Source organism: Etheostoma spectabile, chromosome 1 (genome assembly GCF_008692095.1).
Source record: "Etheostoma spectabile isolate EspeVRDwgs_2016 chromosome 1, UIUC_Espe_1.0, whole genome shotgun sequence".
Classification (NCBI taxonomy): Eukaryota; Metazoa; Chordata; class Actinopteri; order Perciformes; family Percidae; genus Etheostoma; species Etheostoma spectabile.
In genome coordinates, this window is record NC_045733.1 from 4,922,491 (window position 1) to 4,938,464 (window position 15,974).

The following is a 15,974-nucleotide window of genomic DNA, read 5'->3' on the forward strand; positions in this document are numbered from 1 at the left end:
ACTTTACTAAATCAAAACCTTTTCAGCATAAAAAACTGAACAATTTAAACATTATGTACTTCACTTTGTGGATAGAAATTCTAAAACTGAATCTTCGGCATTTGTGTTACACGAAATGTAGCTTGTGTACATTAATTACTAAAATGGATAGAACTTAGCACAGTACAGAAGCAGTACCATCCTCACTTGCTGATGTTTGACCAAGATACACACACCTGTGCAGTCTGGTGGCAGCAGTCTGCAGTGTTCAAAGCACTTACGAAACACAAAAAACATGATTACATTTTCAACTTGTTTATCAGTTTGTTAATTAAGTTCCTAAAATTGGCTGGTTGTTTCGCCTAAGATTTTTTTGAAAAATATGATTGACTGAAGTGTTTAACCGCATGGATTTACACTTTAATTTGATTGCTATGTGTAGTCATTCAAGCAATTCTTCCTTCATTTGGTTGAAAGAAAGAGCGAGACAGAGTTGACTGATGCAACATGAAACATCTGCCACCTGATTGATTCCTGAATCAAATTGCCCATAGCAACGGCTCAAGCTCGGGCTTTTAAAAGAGTTATTTCACCCTAATACATGGCCCATTACCAAATGGCTATTCATCACATTAACCATGCCTCTAGAGAGCTGCCAGTGTCTCAGTCAGTACAGTGCCACAGTCTCTGTCTCCAGTCAGGACACACTCAGCAGCATGTCCACTTTGCCATGACTGTGTTTACCTCAGAAATACACAAACGCAGCCTGCTGCAGGCTCTATTAACGAAGCGAGAAGGAACCTCTGCTGATACACCGAACATAGACTGATTGACCCTTTCATACGGATATGCTGTAGTGTACTATATGTACCTTATTTGTCATTTTGCAGGTTACACAGCAATGCAAAGCAGTATATTATGTATTAAAAGGACAGATTACACTCTACATGCAGTTTATGCCGCATGGTTTTCTCTCCACTGTCCTTGTGAATAAGCATGACCTTTCTGATGAAGATAAAAACACAAGTTTGGTACTAAATGTTCCAGAGAGGATACAAATGCTAGAATCAGCACACTCGCACAACAACACACTGACAACATTTTTTTTTTGTTGGTAGAAATTTACAAAAATAAACACTTTTGTCAAACATGTAATTAGCATGAAGCGGTGTGCTTTAGCTGGAATTAAGGAGCTTCAGGCCCAGCTGTGGTGAAGCCTGATTACTTAATAATATGGTGATAAACACAACAATCAATCAAAGGCCCTGACAGGACTTACAATTCAGGAGAGATCAGCCAAAATAAGAGCTGCTGACTCTCTCATTGTGGCGGTGTGTATGGGGGTGTGCAACAGGATACTCACTACAGTCGGCAATGAAGCTACTTGCACCAATGAAATGATGGTAGAAATGAAGTGTCATTTTTATTTACAGAGCACAACTGCAGTAACCACAGCCGTCTCTTGAAAACAACAGTTGTGCAATCTAAAATCTAAAGTCGCTCAGTGTGGAGAACAACAATGACACTATGGTTGAAACACTGGTTGTAGCCACAGTAAACACACCTTACAATACATTGCACATAAAGTCCTTTAGAGCACACAGCAACACGTGCCCAGTGTTGTTCATACAACACTCTAAGATCACACATATATCATAAACACATTTTATAATACAATGAGAACATTCTCTTTATAATATTGTATTTTTGAATGCATAAAGTATGCATTACCTGTAAGGCACACCAGTTATTGTCAATATAAAATGGTGACGATGCTAAAAACGTCACGTCTATCTCTTTAATATGATTTCAGTTCAAAATCTGACAAGTCTGTTTTGTTTCAGTCCAAGCCATTAAAATGATGTATGATTTGGGATTTTTATGCAATCTTTCGCACAAACACAGATTTCATTGGAATCATTAGGGGTGATTATTGCTGGCTTGCTTTCATAAAATTCACATTTTTTAATCACATACACACTAATAATTATGTAAAATAAGATGGGATATATGTGACACACACAATGTCAGACAAAATACCAAGCGCTGCATAATCATGTTAGGTTAGGGGCTTCAAATGTTGGATTACTTGGTGTTATTTTTGCAGGAAATCGTAACCACAAAGTTTTTTTTTTTTTTTTTTTTTTAAATCTTGTTATGAATTATATCAAGTATATCAATTAAAATAAAGAAAATCTGAATAGGTAGGATACATACAATTTCTGTTGGGTGAAAAAGTTGTTACTGCAGTTTTAGAGATTTAATTTTTACATTAAATTGTGCAATTGGATCCTCTCCTTGTATCTAACAAAAAAAGGTTTCCGAAAACATTTTAATTCAAATTAGATAGTGAAATGTGTGGTCATCAAGATGAAAACCCTGTTTTTCTGTGATGTGTGGAGATACAGGTTTTCATTCTATGACATTTACCCGCTGTGATTAGAAAGCAACTGTATGTGATCGACACTGTGTGTCTAATAAGACTGAATACACATAGTATATGTATGCACAAACACCTATCCTCAGTATCTCCCTCTTCTTTTAGCCCTCGCGGCAATCAGAGTATAGTCCACAGCGCTGCTAATGTTGCTGTTTTCTGTTGGTCTAAAGTCCTCACAGCAGAGATGACGTGAAATATATTGTGGCTCTGAGAGGTAAATCACTGCAGCACTGGGGGACTGCAGCTATTCTCTCTCACCTCGCCACTTTTAGCAGACCATGGCTGATTTCCTTCCTTGCGTGACTCCGGAGTGTAAACACACAGCCAGAGTGACTCATCACTATTTCTCACTTCCATGGTCTGATATAAACACATGAAGGGGTCAGGTGTCATTTTGGGGTGGTGAGTGGGTGGGTGGAGGCCAGCATGTCTCCCCATAAGACATCTTCCATTCTCCAAAGAATTCACAGCTTCCTGTGGCCAAAGCCGCACGGCTGCCCACTCCAGCCTGGAGGAAGGAGAAAGAGAAACACAGTTTGAAATAGGGAGCGAGAAGGACAGACAGTTTGGTGATAGATTACCTTTTCTGCCATGCTGCTCTTCAGCTAAATGGAAAGAATGCAGTTGTGATGAGCCTGTATCTCTTTTCACCCCAGACAGGACAAGAAAAAGAGTGATGTTGAAGACAAGATGGAGAGGATCAATTGTGTGTCATAAATTAACTTCATTCTGTTTTCTTCTAGTGGCAAATAGTTTTTTTTAACTGTTGAAACCTTGTTTACAATTGGCACTTAGTTAGTTAGTTAATTAATTAGTTAGATAGTTAATTAGATAGTTAGTTAGTTAAAATGGGATGTCTAAGAAAGTTCTGATCAGCACTTTGCTCTCTCGCGCCTCATGTTATTGCGGGTATTCACGGTGGAAGGGAGGAATAGCCACTTCCTTTCAGGCCCCAGTCTGAAGGAGGGCCAAATACAGTCCAACATCAATCACTTTGCACTCCACAGCTTTTACCACCATTGTTATAGAGCAGACCAACGGAAAGAGGCCAGTAGCAGGTGGAAATAAAAAGCCATTTGACAACTATAGGGTAAGATTCCTCCCAAGATCGTCACAACATTTACACAAGCCAAAGGGAGCAATGTCCGGCTGCCAGCACCAGTCACTCTGGACACAAATATCTAGTCAGCAACATCCTCATATGCATTGATACATGATTACATGCAGCCATAGATAGCCATTGCAAGCACAAAACCAAAACCAAAACCAAAGGTAAAGACAAAGTTTCAAATATTTTAATCAGCATGTACACATGAGTCAGCCATGGTCATACATATGCACATGTGCACAGAAAAACAGGTGGGGGGACATAAAAACACACTCTTACCAACATGAGTCCTCCTACAGTTACTTTATTATTACAAACAAACAAAACAGTCTTCCTCACAATACTGTTGGCAAAATTTTTCTGTTGAAATTACTAGTTAATTGTAATCAAGTGCAATGAGCATCCCTTTTTTGGACAGAAACTTTATAAGATATATACTGTATGCATGAAGGATATTAATTATTACCATTAGGAGCAGATAATGTGCTCTGAAAAAAAGATAATGTCCTCTGCTCTTTATTTATTTTTACCTGGCACTTGATTTTCAGAATCATAACTGTCAAATCAAAACACACAGACATCAAACTCACTGCTGAAGATTTTCTCTTTAGTAAGTAATCCAGGTGATTTGTGTGTGCACAGTGTGAACAAAAACTGCTAGTGGTCCAAGCAGCAAGACTTTTAATGAGGCAGATTTTCCAAAACTCCAACAAATAATAACACAGAATTGTAGATAGCTTTAAGTTCTACATTCAGACGTTCAAAAAGGGTCATCCTTAATAACCTTTCATTGGTTTCAGATAAGGTATGCTGTGCCAGGTAAAGCTTGGTTGATGTTGCACAGGGGTTATCTTTACCTCATGACCTAATGCTATTGAAGTTAATATTAGATGAAAATTGATGAACTGACGTTGAAGGTCCATGCAAATTGGCTAAGAGAGCTTTCTACATTGTAAAGAAATCAGCTAAATTACCCAATGTAACTGTTAATGTAAATCTCCTGTTGTTTTTCCTCTATTTTCCCCCTGAACATTATCAGATACATATTTTTTTAAGACACAGTTTACACCTTCTTTGTTTTTATTGTTTTGATTGAGGTTCTTATTTGATTATACATGGTTGAAACACTTGTGTTATTTTGTAAGCAGCTAAACTTAAAAAATATACTTATGTAGAGTATAAATGTCAAGAGAAGAAAAAAATGTGGTTACACTTTACGTGACATGACACTGTCATGAATGTGTCAAAAAACGTTATAAACATATGTTTATGACATAACTTCTTTTAGTAAGTGTCATTCGGGATGCAACAGACAATGAGAAAAACAAACAAACAGCATAGTCAATTTCAAACAACTTTCAGTGTATGCCCAGCTACTTTAGAAATACATTCACGTGTTGTGAGACAGATGCAGACATTAGCTTTGCATTACAGTATACTACTTTTGACCTCCCCCTTTTCTTCAACAGGTTGCATTGCAGAGGCTACAGTAGTTGTGCCTCTCCCTGTCCTTTCCTTTCCCTGGCACAGCCTAAAGCACCCACCACACCGCCCACACAGCTGTACTCCTTCTCCACTCTTTTCTTCACTTGGGATCATAGGCTAAAAACTGGCAGGATCACTGTCACATGATGCCCATACATGTGATGCTTCACTGGGACCCCCCTCCACTCAGGAAATGCTCTCGGCCTTTTTCCCACCCCAGGGTTCCACTGTGGATAGTTGAGCATTACAACTGAATCCAGTTACCATCCCAAAGCATTCCTGACTGATTCCAACCACTGCCTGGCTTTGGGTTCCCACAGACAATGAGGATATGCCCTAATTTCAAACTGACTGGAGCGCTGGGTATCAAGTTGTGATATACCAAAGCTGTTTATGGCAGAACAGAGGAGTTTGAACTCCACAATAGGCAATTACTATGTCCACTCATTCCCCTCCCCTTCATTCAATTTGTGGTTTGTCTGTAGGTGGGTTCGGTTGTGCACAGATTAAAAATAGCCAAGCCAGTCAAGACAAAAAACTGTGAGGGACATGGAACACACATTGCACAAATGATATCTCCCATTGTGGTGTACTGTTTGGGAATTCTTAATTGCTTTTTCCGAAGCAGCTTGCCACAGGAAAATCCCCCTTCAGAGTACAGAAAAAAAAGAATAAGTGGGCTGTACGTAAACACCATAGATATTATGTAAACGCGCATGTAAACACATACGTATAAACCCATGTCTCCCCATGTGCACCCATCAAACTGCCATTAAGGCTGTATCAAAGGAGCTAACCTGCAGCAGAGCCGGTTGTGGCCTGTGTCTGCCCTCCCTCTCTCTTTTGTGTTCTCCATTGTGGTTTCTGCTTCAGCTCTTATTATTGATGTCTCTCCCTGCATCAGACAGACCATGGTGGAGCGGCCCTGAGAGGTGTAGGCTGCAGGGTGGGGCACCAAACAGGCTCCCACTCATTGTGTGGGACTGAATGTTCCTAGAAAGGCCGCAGTAACGAAGAGAGGAGAGGTAAAGCGGTGTATGAAGCATTTAGTGGAACATTTGAATGTGTTTTAACGGGACTTTTTCTGAAAATAAAAAACTGGATGCACAATATATTTTTTTAATCCACATTAATTATCAGCACTTCAGTACTACAGCTGTAGTTACGCTAGAAGTGAGCAGAAATTCTGGCTGCTTTAACTCAACATGCAACCAACGTTTTTTTTTGTGTCAATCTTTTTTTTTTAACATATTTAAGAAAGAGTCAGTGACAAACAATTACAAACAATATACTGAGACAAGAACTAATTCCAGGGCCAACAAAATATATATATATTATAATATTTTTGCAAAGAATAAGTAAACAGAGGACAGACGGGAGGGAGAGACAAAACAACACACACAGAAACAGACACACACACACAGACAGGCACAAGACAAGGGACCAACACCTGCGTAAGTTAGAGGTCACACCTCACAGAGTCAACAATGCACCGCCATGTGTCCAGAGTCATCCCTGGGGCACCATTTTTCCACGCCGTGGACAGTTCCAAATAGACAACATCCAGGTAGGAAATGGTCCACGTGCGAATAGACAGGTCGTGTGGTGTTTTCCAACGGGTCGCCGTCATCCTCTTTGCAGCTGTAAGTCCAGCAAACACAGCACGTTTCTGAGTCCCAGAGAGCTGAAAGGCTGACAGGTCATTCAGAATCAAGACCTTAACAGTAACAGGCACAGTCACATTTAACAAGGAGGAGATTTTTGATGCAATGTTGTTCCAGAACTGACCAACTAGAGCACACTGCCAGAACATGCGTAGCTATGTGTCTTGTGCTTCAATTGGGCAGAAAGTGCACAAAGGGCTGTTAATTATTTTCATGTGGTGCATTTTCACAGGAGTGAGATATTTCCTATGAATGGAATTGTAGTAAATTTGCTGATGGTCTGGATTGTGAGATACTTCTGGAATGTTAGACCATACATCATGCCAGTAGAGATCAATACCCAGGTCTGGGCAATCACATGCCCAGATTTTCTCAATAGGAAGGTCAGAGCGGCCAGATACCATCAATAACTAATAAAGCCTATAGACACCCTACCACAGTTTTTAGGCTGCACAGTAAATAACTTCTGAATAGGATGAATGGGCAAAGGCCTCTGCCAACCTTAACTGCAGTTAAAAGAAAAACAGGAACATGGTAGATCTAACGTTTTCTGCAAGTCAGAGAATGGTAACAAGCCAACCTCGCTAAAGATGTGTTTTAAACAACAAACTCCCCTTTGTTCCCACTGTGGGGCTGTTATTGGCCTCCCACCAATCAGGAGTGCTATATTATTGGACATAGGGGGAAAAGTGTGCCAGTTACAAGCCACACCGCAGCATGTTTTAACTAATCTCCAAGTCTTGATAAGATGTGAGATAATGGGGCCAAAGCGTGGTTGCCACTGTTGGTTGGAAACATTGGCAAAAAGAATGTCTTGGAGTGACCAAGGCTGTCATGGCATCTTCTAAGGTACGCCAGCAAACAGATGTATCTAGAATAAACCAGGTAAGAAGGGGCCTCAAGAAAAAGGACCAGAAATAGTATTTGAATTTGGGAACTGAGAGGCCACTATCCTCTTATCTTCTCTGTTGAGTAGACATCTTTAATCGCGGCCGCTTGCCTTTCCAGACAAGTTTAGATACTGCTGATTCTAAATTTACATCAATAGCCAGCAGGAGAGGAGAGAGGTATCATAGAACTCACAAAATTAATTATGGGTAAAACATTCGTTTTAACCACTGAGATGTGGGCTTGAATCGACATAGGACACCCATCCATTTTTTCATGTTTTTCAAAACGTTTCAGGCAACAGAATAGTTATGTTAATAATCTGGTTTAAGCAGGGGAAGACCTCAATGCCTCAATAATTAAACTCCTTAACAATGGGGATGTTATCAGAGATGGTTAAGTTGTGGGCAGAGTGGATTTAAATGAAGTAGTGCAGACTTTGACCAGTTAATTTTAAGCCTGATAAGCTTCCATACGTCTCGCATAGATAGAAGGTAAGGAAGAAACTGAGATGGGTTTTCTAAAAAGACCAAAACATTGTCCACAAATAATGAGACGTGATGCTGTGTATGGGGATGTGTGTTGGTGACACCATAATCGATTGGCAAATGGCTTGAGCCAGCGGATCTAGAGAGAGGACAAATAAAGCAGGACTCAAGGGGCAGGTTTGGTGTGAGGATCTAGAAACTGAAAAATAAAAAGGAGGAGGTGCGTCCAGTTAAGACTCGGGCTGAGGAATTAGAATACAAAGCTTTAATCATGCCAAAGTCCATCACCTCTAAGACTGACCATAAAAATGGCCACTCAAGTCTGTCAAAGTCTTTCATTGCATCAAGAGAGAAAAGTGACACTGGAGTCTTACTGTCCTCTGCTGCATCAACAATGTGAAGAAGGCGTCTAACATCATCTGCTGATATCTTGTTTTTATGAATCCTGTTCGGTCAGGGTTCACTAATTTTGATATATGGGACTCCAAACGGCGGGCTAAGACCTTTGCAAAGATTTTTACGTCAGCGTTAAGCAGGCTCAGAGGTCGATAGCTAGAACACTTTGTCGGGTCCTTATCCTTTTTCAGTAGTAAGGAAATTAAGGCTGTGATAAAATTCCTTGAGAATTCAACCTTTTCAATAAGAAGTTAATCTTGTCAAGAAGGAAAGGGTCCAACTGTTCCCAAAAAATTGCATAACATTTAGGGGGAGATTCCGATTGACAACAATGGCCACGCCTTTTGTTTTTGAGCTTGCTGATGAGAATGTGTGATAGAATCTATTGTCTAAATGGCCGACATCCACCTGCAGTAAATGAGTCTCTTGTAATAATGCAATGTCAACATTTCTCTTTCTTAGTAAGCCCAGAGTGCCGGCTCGTTTATGAGGAACATTCAGTCTGCATTCTAAATGAAAGTACATGTGGATTTTGCTACTGCCTTTCATTTTTCTAAATCCTAATAACAGTGCATCTAAAGTTAAGTCCCTCAACACACAAAACATGTAAAACACATAACAACAGACGAGACATTGATACAGAAGGGAGAGAAGGTGGGAAACATAGCCAAGAGTTAACATCTAAAGTAGGTCTGTGATCAAGATTGGATACGGGGCAGCAAAAATGGAACACTAGCCTATAAATACTTGGTTGCAACAGCAACTGGTTCCACACTAAATCAGAATAAATGCATTTCCCATCAACAGGAAAAGAAAAGCACAAAACACCTTGGAAAGGAAACTCTAGCCTAGCAGTGGCCGAGCTAATCTATGGAGAGTAGACTATGGCTGAATCCCATTTCTCCATCTTACCCCTACCCCTTACCCCTTACCCCTAGCCCTTGGCTAGGGGTGAAAACATACCTCTATGAAATGGGACACCACTTGGTTACATCACCATACAGTATTGATCACAAACTTCCAAGATGCCATCTGCAAGTGTTTCTATGTTGATTGCGTGGGTTTTGATAATAGTTTCATATGCATTTATATATTTTAAGCTAGGTCTATATAGCATTCAGAAACACAGTCTGATGCTAGCTTAGCATAGATAGCAGTTAGCTTATGGTGCTGTCTAGGCCCATCTGTTGAATCTGAGACTGGATCTGAGAAAAACGTTGCTCGAGGTAGCTTTTCTGTTTCTCTAGCAATGCCTCTGCAATGGCGTCCGTATCGCTGCGCTGTTCTTGTTTGCCATTCTGCTTCAAGTAACTAACGAGCACAAAGTGATAAGGTATCGAAGTTGGAACCATATAAAACGACTATTTGACAAATTTGGGCCAGGAGGAGCTACACCTTATGCCGCCATCTCAGTCTAGCCGATCACGTGACTCCAACTGCAACCAAAGTTTTAAGTTTTAATTATGTTTATGAGTTTATAATAACTGAAGCCTGTATTAGATTTTAAAAGAAGGGTTTATTTGATTAATATTTCATCAGGAAATTCTACAATCAAAGAGATTAGAGTTAGAGATTAGAAATAATGTAAAGTCATTCCTTAAAAAATCTGTAATCCAATTATTCAGCAGTCTGAGAGCATCTTAGTAAATTAAAAATGAAACGTTTGTTTTTAAATTAAAATATCCAATATTTTACTTATACACATTCAGGTCAAAGCAGATTTGAAGACCACACACAAAAACAACTGTGAGTGAAAACTGAAACTTTAGGGAATATAGTATTTAGTCAAAATGACTTGGTGTCTATATAATTAACTTATTTATAATATTTTTTTGTTTATAATATTTTTTTCTTTCTTCATAAATATCTTAGAGGTTTTCAACAAACCAGACAACCTAAAAATCCCCAAGCACTAATTTCCACTTTAAAATACTCAGGAATAATGGTTAACTATTTCTAATCTATTAATCTAAATCATTCATATAATTTTGCTGCATGGATTGAGAATGAATACATAAGACAAACTGTCTATCAACCATACATTACATACACATTTTTTTTCATGCTTTAAACCAAATCTTACCTCGAAGTAGATAACATATGCTCCTATTTTCGTTGTTTTAAAAAATGTTTTTTTATGCTTTGTGTGTTTTGTCCAGTTTCACACAGAAAACAGCTTGTCAACTTGCTAGAATGCCAACTTGCTACGAACAGGTATTGAAAATTGTAGAGCATTTCTTCTGCAAGTGCTAACCACATTTGGACAGTTTGGAATGTGTAAAACCTCTGGACGTGCCAAATCCTCCACACAGCTGTCCTTCATGTCAAAGTATGTGGTGCTGCCTATGATCAGAACATAAACCAGAAAGAATTTTACATAGCCTATGCCTTTATTCTGTCATCATTGTCTGAAAGGGACCTTTTCTGCAGTTATCAGAAAGCAAAACTAAATCTGCTTTAACATGCGACAGACCAGTGAATACTTAAATAAGAAAAAGGCAGTCTGATGTGAGTGGGCTAAGCTTTATTTGACGATATAGCACACTAGGGACTATTGCGGGAAGGCGATGTGAAGTTTTATTGAGTAGGCCGGGGTTCTCACAATAACGTACCAATGACTCATGTATTTCGGCGTAATGAGCTCCCTATCTGCAGAGCTTTAGCCGTTTTGAACAAAAAGTAAATGGGCCTACTTTGTGCCAAATGCTGCAAGATCCAAGATACAAACCTCGAAATAGATGATGTTAAACGTTGCACACTGATAGGTTTGTTGCCTCTGCTATAGAAGATCCTAATGAGGTTTGAAAAAATTCAATGATAAATTAAATTACTAATATTCAAGGTTAACGTGCAACAATTGCATTAAGGTCTGCCATATTCAAACATCAACAACGAATTTCATTTATGAATCATCGCTGAAGTGCGCAATTGATAGCTCCGTATCTGTTGCTGCAGGTGCAGCAGACAGCTGTCACTTGCATGCCACCAGCCAACGATAAAGACTAGAATAGAACTATTTAGTTATTACACTAACAATGATACAAAATAAATGTACTCTAATGTATAAAATGATTATTCGATATGTAACCCACCCAGTCCCAATACGTTTAGGAAAAATCAGTCTGAAATATGGACAGTTTGTATTGGCCACCCTACATTATAAAATGTGTTAAATTATTTGAATCACGGGTAAGGCTTTTTTTAACATGAAATGCGACGAAGGATAACAGCAGTGAACTAAATGTATCTGACATCAAATTAATAAACGCCTTACAATTCCCATCAGACTGTAACAACTGCAACACGACGCACGGATTTGAAATATGAATTGATATTTCGTTTATACTATTGAGTCAGACTGCGTTGTCCGCAATGCCATGTAGGTTTAAATGGACTCAGTGTCATGCCCAAGGACACTTCAGCAGGGCGGATGTTTGATCCCATAGGCCGGTTTCGAGCATTGTCATTGCTTAGCAATTGTTGTGAAAAGTAACACAAACATTTCATCAATCGATCTATTCTGTAAAGGATGATGTGCCAAGGGACTACTTTCCTTAGCCTATCCACACACACAGCACGGCAAGGAGCAGATATCTCGCCAGGAAAATTAAAAAGTCATCGCGCGCACTTCTGCTGCAGCTGATTACCGGAGAGGGTGGTGCCCATCAAATACACTTCAGATCCATGTAGAGACGCAATGCGCGCAATCAGCGGTCTGCTAGCAATCCCGTGCTTTCTCGTTCACATAAACACCACTTAAACGAAAATATACACGGCCACCTACAGCGCAGAGAAAGTGATGAGGGGGTACCCACCTCGACTTTACACTGTTTTCAATTAAAGCGACAATGCTGAGTGAACTGCAGGCGACACTAAGACAGAGCCAACCAATTAGGATATATCAATTATTTGACAAAACGTCGGAGGCAGTAAAAGGTCTCAAAATGTGCAATAAAATAATTTCATAAGCATAATAGTTTCATCATAAAATAATCTATTATAAAGATAGATAGATAGATAGATAGATAGATAGATAGATAGATAGATAGATAGATAGATAGATAGATAGATAGATAGATAGATAGATAGATAGATAGAACAAATGTTATATTATATATATATATGCATACACATATATATAAACATTTTTTTCATTTAAAATCCCTAATATATGACGAGATAAACACGTTTATTTTAAAACGCAGTGTTTGTGTTGGGTATATTTCTGCGCAAAGACAGCTCATATGTGTGCATGTAAGAGTTAAGCCTATATTATTTACATGTTTGTTCTTCACACTACTTCTATAATATGAGAAAACTAGGATATACTGTATGTCAAATAAAAAAAATTCAATTCTGGTAATTAACTGAAAAACTATAATCAGGCCCTCTGATTTGTAATTTGTACAATCATTTATGGTATTTTTTATATATGGTATTTTTATATAATATATATTATATATATATATATATATATATATATATATATTAACTAATTATGAATAAAAGGCCTATTTAAAACATGTTTTTAATTTTTCTCTCTATGTAAGTTCAAGACAACAGTTTTTGACCCATGACATCAAACGCATGCACTATGAAGAAGTTACACATTTAATTTAGGAAATTTGTTTGCCCTCCTGTAACCATATTTTATACATAGTCTAAGTTTTACTTTGAACCTGATTCAAGTTCAAGTTTGATGAGTTTACGGCCTGTTGATCGATCACTCTGATAGTCCGTAAGCATCTGCAGCCTCTCGGTGACCCTCTGCGGCCCTCCGAGGAAAGAACTGCTTGATTTATCAACAATGATTGTTGGTAAAGAAAATGTATTCTATAAATTTGACACTTAAAATGATCTGCGTCACTTCGAATCGGGCCACGTCTCAACAACATAACCTGATTCTGTGATGCCAAATCAAATTACACTGCTGACCGCTGCAGCTGTTGGATTTGCAATGCGCTGGGTGTATTTGCCTAATTGGTATGAATAAGCAATATTTAGCCAAGTCGTTAAGTTAGCCATGTCGTGACTTGCTCAAATGGTTCAGCACAGTGTGGCCGTGTAGTGTCTGGGATAACACAGTCTGTAATATCAAAATTGTAATGGTGCGATGATGAAACTAATTCTCAAAAAAGTGCTAGAAGACAAAACTGAATGTAGCCTACTGTAAATATTAAAGTATTCTGTCTGATAATAATAGTTTGTACAAGAACAGGGCCTAAATTATATTTGTTGGCTTGTATATGGAGTGCGCCATTGTACAATATTTGACTGGCGGAACAATGTCACCAATAAGAAACCAAATAGGCCGTGTGTGTGGCCAACTTTGCAAAAGCGTGATTTTGAAGGGTCCAAATTTGGTTTCAGTGCACTAAATAACGGTAAGACAGTCCGGAAAGCCTGTCAGGACTGTGCACTCTGCGGTGTACCTACCCCTAAGTGGCCAAGCATTCCTGAGGATGCAGCGCTGTCAAATATTTCAAGATGGGACGTCATGGAAAAGAGCATGACTTCGTCTGCGATGGAGCAACAGGGAAGCTCTGACCTCGGGACGCAAGCCTCAGCAATGACGAACACAATCGGCCATTGACGCGGTTACAGCAAGTATCCTTATATATAAATATATATATATATATACATAAAATAATATTTAAAAAATACGTTAAAATTACCTGTAAAATGTTCTCAAATCCCATTTTCTAAATATGTACAGAAGTAGGGTACATGATGTTATTATAGCCTATGTATTACCGTTAAATTACTGTATTACCATTATTGAACATTAAACTGCATTAGGATCTTACAGGTAATACAAAATAACAGATTCTGGAGCTTTTTATTGGTGAAAGAAGAATGTGGTGGGGGAGTAGCGCATCCACTGACGGTTTGCGTAAACACCACTGGTTTTGGAATAACATGCAAGATAATATATATATATATATATATATATATATATATATATATATATATATTATATATATATATATATATATATAATTATAGCCGATATTTAACAAAGAAAGAATAATGTGACATAGGGAAAATGAGCGTGTTGGGGGGGGGACGCTCTAATGGAATGAAGTCATCAGCGGTAATTAAATGCAGTGGGCAGAGAGAGGACGGGAGCGCGCCTGCCCCTGGTGCGCGCTGGGTGGTCCGCTAACCTGATAAATGTGTGGCCCTCACCCCAGGCGAGTGGCCGAGCAGGCACCGGTTAAAACAATACTTACATTCATTTATCCATGGCTCTAAATGTCCCCTGCAACAGCAAAAACTAACAGTGGCACGTCTGTCACCTTTGAGTTGACAATGAGAATTTGACAATTAATTGTTTTCTCGCCTAAAACAAAAAAGAGACCGGACATCAATTAACCATTGATTGCGTGAGTTAAACATCGAAATTTGTTTTAAATATTTTCTCAAATTGAACTTGTGAACATGCTGCTTTACTATTTTACAGGGAAAAAAATACTACCGGTGACCTTTACGCACAGGTAACACAGTCTCCAACATTCTCAGGTTCTACGTAGAAGGCAAATATGTTTATCCACTATTTTCTCTCCGGTGTTGATTTTCTTCTGTGTTAAAACTAACAGTCATAAGCCTCCACTAGACACTGTAACGCCGGCAGAGAACAGAAGCACAACTAACTGAACCATATGGAGAGGCACAAGGTTGCAGGCTGCCGATATTGAGATCTCCAGGGAACAATAAGCAATCTACTGTCAACAGTTTTAGGTTATGGACTGATCGTCTTTCAGTATAGCTCTCGCTCACAAAGGCAGTGACAAGAACTATAATTAAACATTCCGACTTTGGAAACACAACAAATAGGATAAAACAAACTGGTGCGCATCTTCCTCTGAGTGAATTACAACTCAGTTAAAGCAAAAGGTTTAAGGCATATTTTAGGTTTCATTTTTCTAATTAACCTATACACTATCATGTCACATAAAACAAACTAAAGATCAAATGCGGCACTAATTAAACCGGCCAAAGTTCTGCTGGTGATATTCTGACTGAAAAGTGTAAACTCCACTTTACCTTTATCCCTGGATCATACAATGCCTGCAGGAGTCGATCTCAAGTCCCCGTCCGAGTTTCTCTGCTCACAGCTCGGCAGAGCTTCCAGCTCACTCCTCCTGCGTCCCTGCATAAATATTATGACTGCATTACACAAACAATATTCATGTAAAAAAACGTTCAACATCTACACAGGACGCCGCGAACAGACGGGCATATCGCATCAGATTGAGTATTAGCTGATCTACCGGGGCTTTTGCTTGATTTTTATTTAAAGGAGGCCAGGGAAAATGTTTACATTTTGCTGTATAAACATCCTGCCCATGTTCCTGTCTATCTTTTACAGAAATCAGAAGGGTGGTTTTGAATAAGAAGGGCATATTCTCTTGTCGATAATTTTTTTGTGCACTAAAAATGTTTTATAAAATATTTAGTTTAATAGCCTAATAATGGACACGTGACCCATGTACCGTACTGGTGCATCAAGGCGTGTGGCCTGA

At 38.8% G+C, this 15,974-nt stretch overlaps 1 long non-coding RNA gene across 2 annotated transcripts; it reads right to left on the reverse strand.

Annotated features, from left to right (window-relative positions):
- Positions 1-1,377: 1,377 nt before the first annotated feature.
- LOC116703187 (uncharacterized) lies at positions 1,378-15,847 on the reverse strand. Of its 2 annotated transcripts, none has more exons than XR_004335433.1 (3): positions 15,496-15,847; positions 5,810-6,005; positions 1,378-2,927 (listed from the first exon to the last, which is right to left on the reverse strand). It is a non-coding gene; the product is annotated as an uncharacterized LOC116703187 (long non-coding RNA). The 2 variants fall into 2 exon arrangements; XR_004335483.1 differs by lacking the exon at positions 1,378-2,927 and adding an exon at positions 5,480-5,660.
- Positions 15,848-15,974: the final 127 nt, after the last annotated feature.